The sequence below is a fragment of the Nicotiana attenuata genome, chromosome 3, assembly GCF_001879085.1.
Source record: "Nicotiana attenuata strain UT chromosome 3, NIATTr2, whole genome shotgun sequence".
Taxonomy (NCBI): domain Eukaryota; kingdom Viridiplantae; phylum Streptophyta; class Magnoliopsida; order Solanales; family Solanaceae; genus Nicotiana; species Nicotiana attenuata.
Genome location: NC_031991.1, coordinates 28089395 through 28095086, shown reverse-complemented (window position 1 = coordinate 28095086; position 5692 = coordinate 28089395).

The following is a 5692-nucleotide window of genomic DNA, read 5'->3' as shown; positions in this document are numbered from 1 at the left end:
TAAAGAGGGAAAATTGAAGAGGGTAGTTACTTTTATGTTACCAAAACAGAAAAACGGTTTGGATTTAATATTAATATTTAATATTAATATTCTGTTATTAAAACAAATATTTAATAACATTTTTGTTAATATTTTACTATTAACAAATAAATTTGGTCCAAAAAGTTAATCAATCAATCGATCATTTGACCAAATCCAAATCCAAATCCAAATCCAAATCCTAATCCTAATCCGAAGCCGTAGCCGTAGTCGAAGCCGAAGCCGAAGCCGAGCCGAGCGAGCGACGACGATGACGGCGCGAGGCTTGCCTTCTTCGCAACTCTTTAAGATCTAGAAGAAGAGCAATTGCTTATATACCCATAAAAACCTCTTCCTCTTCCAATATGGAACAATGCCCATTTGCCAAGGGGGGGAACTTAAAATTCACTCAAAAATTTTATTTCCCTCCATTTTCCATTCACCCTCTTTTAAGTATTTAATATATATTAATTAAATACATCCAAAACCCAACAATCCCCCACATGAATGGGGAATGGCTATATCACGGAAGTATGCATGAAAAACTGTGTGATTCGCTAGTAAGGATTAATTGCATCTGGATAAGTAGGTTTCCCTTTGAACTTTCCGTAGTGAACTTATGTCGGATATACTCGATCAATCGGTAGATTTGATATCTTTGAACCGTCGAACTTTAGTGTATACCTAGACAACCATAAGTCACACAACCAACCCTTAACTGTCTTTGGTTCTCATTGTTGTGTTCGTTTCAGCCATGAACACCGCCTGGTTTCATAAGTGCGTAGAGAACTGGCCTTACAATGTTCTCCTTGAAGCGGCTAACACTTCACACTTACATAGGTGATTCCTAAACGTGTCATCCCGTAGATACACTATTTGATATACCCCGTATCAAATTTAGAAATCATTAAAAAGCCTTAACGCTTTATCCTTGGTACTGAACATTGTCTCATCACGAGAATGGACCAAAAGTTTAGTTGACAATGTTGAACCGTCATAAATGACTTTGTTTGATCTCCTTGAACCTAGATCTTGGGATCTCCAGTCTTGTAGGTGGAGTTACCGCCACTATGACTTGTTCTCGGCCACAGTCCCATTCCCCTTGATGACTTCTCAACTACCTCTCTAGTTAGGTCTTTTGTAAGTGGATCTGACACATTATCACTTGATTTTACATAGTCAATCGTGATAATTCATCTAGAGAGTAATTGTCTAACGGTTTTATGTCTTCATCGTATATGGCGAGACTTACCGTTATACATAACGCTCCCAGCCCTTCCAATTGCCGCTTGACTATCACAATGTATGCATATTGGTGCCAACGGTTTGGGCCTGTGACGACCCAAAGGGTCATCACCGGACTTCTCCCTATTTCCGAGCTTCCGAGGCCTTAAAAACCTCGCTTTTAGTTGCCTTGATTTGCGTGCGCAGTCCGAGCGCGAAGACGGAAAGCTTTTATGTTGAAATATGTGAACTTTGTGGAAAAAAAATTTGAAGAATTTTTATATTAATATTGCTAAAGTTGACTTTGGTCAACATTTTTGGTAAACGGACCCGGACCTGTGATTTGGCAGTCCCGGAGGGTCCGTAGAAAAATATGAGACTCGGGCATATGCCCGGAGTCGAATTCCGAGGTCGAGAGCCCGAGAAATGAATTTTTCTGTGAAATTGTTTTTCTGAAATTCTTAAGGAAAATGGAAATGAAAATTGATTAAAAGACTATGGTATCGGGCTCGTATTTTGGTTCCGACGCTCGGTACAAGTCTTAAATATGTGTTAAGCGCTTTCTGTAAAGTTTGGTCGAAATCGGACGTCATTTGACATGTTTCGGACCTAAATATCTAAAGTTGGAAGTTTAAGAAGTTTGAAATGAAAATGATGATTTTGACGCTTGATCCATTGATTCTGATGTTATTTTGGCGATTTGATCTCTCGAGTAGGTTAGTAGGATGTTATTGAGTTAGTGTTTGTGTTTGGTTAGGAGCCCCGAGGGCTCGGGAGTGCTTTCGGAGGTGTTCCGGGATGTTTTGGCTTAGGAAAAACATAGCAGAAAATTCTGCAATTTTTTTGCTCAGTGATTTTCTCTTACGTGATCGCAATCTTCAGCCCGCGATCGCGTTCCTTTGGCTCTTTACTCTTTCGCGTTCGCGTATTTGATCACGCGATCGCACTGCCTTAGCATTTCCTTCAATGTGTTCGCACCAGTAGGTTTGCGTTCGCATAGACCAAGTTTTGGACCCCCCCCCCCCGAGTATTCCCCTACGCGATCGCATTACAACCCACGCGATCGCGTTGACCATTCTGTGTAACCCTTCGCGATCGCATCTCTACATCCGCGATCTCGTAGGGTAAATTCGCCCAGTTATTTTAAAGCATAAAAACAGAACCAGTGATGGGATTTCTTCATTCTTTTCACACGAGCTCTCCTCTTAAACCCTCCATAGACGAAATTCAAGCTCTCCTTCCTCCATAACTCTTTGGGTAAGTAATCTCAACATCATTCCCTCGTTATTTCTTCATCTAATTACTAATTTCCTAGCCCTAAATCATGAAATCAAAGTAGAAATTAAGGGTTTTGGGTAGAGTTAGGGCTTGGAGGATTTTGGGTGATTCAACCTCAATTTGGGGTCGAAATAAATTATATATTTGAACTCGTGGGGTTATGGGTGATTGGGTTTTGGTCCGAGCCTCGTGTTTGGACCATGTGGGACCGGTGTCGAATTTTGGTATTTTGGGAGAATGATTGGAAATTTCATTTCTAGGCTATGAGATTATGTTTCTGAGCCCTTGTTGATATTATTGAACTAATTATGACTAGATACCATTGTTTCGGAGTCGGATTGTAGAGGAAAGGCGGTATTTGAGGGTTGATTGCTATTCTTTGGACCGAGGTAAGTGTTTGTTCTAACTTTGGCTTGAGAGAATAGGGTTAGGATGTTATTTGCTACTTGCTAAATGTGGAGTACGGTGTGTAGGTATGGTCACGAGTATCTGTACATCGGTGTCTAGCATGACCGTGAGTCTAAATTGCTTTTAATTTGAATGATGTGACACCGCTACCTTGTCTAATGAATAAACTTCATATAATGTGAACGGTTGAGCAAGAATTGTGATTGGTATATTTTGGAGCGTTGGCTCGAACAAGAATGTGTTAGTTGAGAAAGAAATGATTTAAAAGAGGATGTGTTGTGATTATTCCTTTGCCGGGATGTGTAGACTATTATTATGTACTCTCCTTTGCCGGGATATTTGGGCTGTTAGTTGTACCCTTGCCGGGTTAAAGTGTTATGTTGTCGAATTCCCCTAATGGGGCCTTCTTTACAAAGTCAGATATTTATATATGATAATAAGGGATCGTGTGGCACGCCGACCACTTATATAATATAAAATAGGATCGTGTGGCACGCCGACCACTTATTTATTATGAAATGGGATCGTGTGGCACGCCGTCCACTTATGAATTAAGAAATGGGACCGTGTGGCACGCCGAGCACTTATTTATTATGAAATGGGATCGTGTGGCACGCCGTCCACTTATGAATTAAGAAATGGGATCGTGTGGCGCGCCGACCACTTATATATATGAGCTATGGTATTGAGATAGTTTCGTCGTTATATCCATTGATCTGTATTCGCTGTATTTTCCCGAGCATGCCCCCTTCCCCTTTTTAGTTGATATTCTCTGTTGTTATTTTCTGTTGCCTTGTATATATATATCTGCACAGGTTGTTTTTGGTAGGTCCTGTCTAGCCTTGTCACTACTTCGCCGGGGTTAGGCCAGGCACTTACCAGCGCATGGGGTCGGTTGTGCTGATGCTACACTTCTGTGCTTTTTGCACATATCATAGTACCGGAGTAGGAGCCTTTGGTCAGCAGTAGGAGCGTTGGGAGCTTACTTCAGTCCGGAGATTCCGAGGTAGCTTGCTGGCGTCCGCATGGCCCGGAGTCTCTCTTATCTCTGCTTTTCGTTTGATTTCCCTTGTATCGGATTAGACAGTACTGTATACTCATTGATACTTTGTATTTAGCATTCAGTAGAAGTTCGTGAGTTAGTGACACCAGATATGGGTAGAGGTGTATTTGAAATTCCGTACTTGGTTTCTGTTATCTATGTTTCAAAATTTCCGCTTTTATGATAATTGCCTCGTTCTTCTTTATTTTGTTAATGATAATGAGAGAAGTGTTAAATTGATTGGCTTGCCTAGCTCCTATTAGTAGGCGCCATCACGACTCCCGAGGGTGGGGAATCCGGGTCGTGACAAGTTGGTATCAGAGCACTAGGTTACATAGGTCTCACAACTCACGGACAGCCTCGGTAGAGTCGGAGGGATCGGTACGGAGACGTCTGTACTTATCCCCCAGAGGCTACGGAGTTAGGAAAAGTTTCACTTTTGTTCTTTCCTGTCGTGCGATTCTGTTTCTCAAATATTGATTGTCTCTCTACTCTGTTCTTTCGCAGATGGCGAGAACACGTGCTTCCTCTTCCACCGCGCAGCAGCTCGAGCCCCCAGCAGCAGCTCCTGCGAGGGGCAGAGGCCGAGGCCGTGCCAGAGGCCGAGGCCGGGGCAGAGCTCAGCCCCGAGCAGCAGTCCCAGAGGTGGAGCCTCATGTTGATTATGATGAGGAGTGTCCAGCCACAGCAGCTCCGGTGGGCCCAGCTCAGGTCCTAGAGGGGTTCATAGCCACCCCAGTTCTTCAGGACGCTCTGGTCCGATTGGTAGGCTTTGTGGAGAGCGTCACTAGAGCGGGTTTGCTTCCAGTAGCCCCAGCCACTTCCAAGGCTGGAGGAGGGGTTCAGACTCCTGCTACACGTACTCCGAAGCAGGTAGCTCCCCAGGCTCAGGTTCCAGTGGTTCAGCCAGCGGTGGCAGCTCAGCCGGGTATTGTGACTCAGACCGGCGATGGAGCGGCTATGTCTTCGGATGCTTTGTGGAGACTTGATCGGTTCTCCAAGCTCTTCACCACCACATTCAGCGGTGCTTCATCAGAGGATCCACAGGATTTCTTATTCAGCTGCCATGAGATCCTTAGGAGTATGGGTATTGTGGAGACCAATGGGGTCGACTTCGCCACCTTTCGGCTTGCAGGATCCGCCAAGACTTGGTGGAGGGACTATTGCCTATCTAGACCAGCAGGGTCTCCAGCATTGACATGGGATCAGTTCGCGGAGTTGTTTTTGGAGAAGTTTCTCCCAGTTACTCAGCGGGAGGCACTACGCAGGCAGTTTGAGTGCCTCCAGCAGGGCTCCATGACAGTCACACAGTATGAGACTCGGTTCATTGATTTGGCACGCTATGCTGTTGTTATACTCCCCACCGAGAGAGAGAGGGTGCGGAGGTTTATTGATGGATTGATTCAGCCGATACGTCTCCAGATGGCTATGGGAGCTAGTAGTGAGATCTCTTTTCAGGAGGCGGCCAATGCAGCCCGTAGAGTTGAGATGGCTCTTGCACGGGGAGGTAGTTATGGGTCAGACAAGAAACCCCGTCATGCAGGTAGATTCAGTGGTACTCTGTCTGGAGGTGGGGATTCTTATGGTAGAGGCCATCCTCCGAGGCCCTTTCAGTCAGCCCTACAGGTCTCACATGGTACTTCAGGTGGTCGTGGCTCTCAGTCGCAGTCTTCTGACCAGCAGCTTTTCAGTTCTTCATCAGCACCTATCAGCGCACCACCA